This window comes from Humulus lupulus, chromosome 8, assembly GCF_963169125.1.
Source record: "Humulus lupulus chromosome 8, drHumLupu1.1, whole genome shotgun sequence".
In the NCBI taxonomy this organism is placed as follows: Eukaryota; Viridiplantae; Streptophyta; class Magnoliopsida; order Rosales; family Cannabaceae; genus Humulus; species Humulus lupulus.
Window position 1 is genome coordinate 28,859,652 of NC_084800.1, and position 1,036 is coordinate 28,860,687.

Genomic DNA, 1,036 nt, shown 5'->3' on the forward strand with positions numbered 1-1,036 from the left:
ATGAATTGGTTGAGTACATCAGGTTGAGGTTCAGATGGTTTCATTGGCATTGGGTGAGGTGGTCTATTTTGTGGTTGATAATATCCAGGTGGAGGGTATTGTTGTGAATGTTGTTGTGGATATGGTGGTCTATTTTGGGCAGGTTGATATTGTGGCTGAGGTGGAGGATAAGGTTGTAAAGTATTTTGATTATTAGACCAGGAAAAATTAGGATGATTCTTCCAAGCTGGGGTATAGGTCATGGAATTGGGATTATTGGGTTGTCTTTGGTAATTTCCTATAGCTTGTACTTCTTCCATGGGCATATTATTCATATCTATAGCAGGGCATTGGTTTGGTTGATGGATTGTACCACACACCTCACAAAGATTTTGAACTTGCATAGCTTGAGATGTGAGTGTAGTCTTTTGTAATTGCTTTGTCTAGGCCGCTACTTGAGCTGTAAGCATGGATATAACATCCAATTCCATCATTCTAGCCATCTTCTTTGGTTGTCCCCTTTCAGTTGGCCATTGGTAATTATTCATCGCCATCTCCTCTAATAGCCCATATGCCTCATTAGCACTCTTACTCATAAAGGCACCTCCCGCTGCGACATTTATAATTGTCCTCATGGTTCCATTCAACCCATTATAAAAATTATGCACCAGCATCCACTTTTCTATTTCATGATGTGGACACTTCCTTAACAACTCCTTAAAGCGCTCCCAAGAATCATATAGTGACTCTCCATCCAACTGATAAAAGTTATTAATCTCACCCCTTAACTTTGCAGCCTTTGCTGGAGGAAAGAATTTGGCAAGGAATTTCTGAGCTAACTTCTCCCATGTAGTGATAGAATTCGCTTGTAAGGATATCAGCCAACTCTTCGCCCTATCCCTCAGTGAAAATGGGAATAACCTCAGTCTTATAGCATCATCACTCACCCCATTCATCTTGAACGTTGCACATAACTCCAGAAAATTAGCTATGTGTAAATTGGGGTCCTCTGTTGGCATACCTCCAAACTGAATAGTTGTTTGGACCATTTGAAGGA

General features: G+C 40.6%; 1 non-coding gene across 1 annotated transcript; it reads left to right on the forward strand.

Moving 5' to 3' along the window:
* Positions 1–663: 663 nt before the first annotated feature.
* Positions 664–770, forward strand: LOC133798910 (small nucleolar RNA R71). The gene has a single exon (XR_009876127.1). It is a non-coding gene; the product is annotated as a small nucleolar RNA R71 (small nucleolar RNA).
* The last annotated feature ends 266 nt before the right edge of the window (positions 771–1,036 follow it).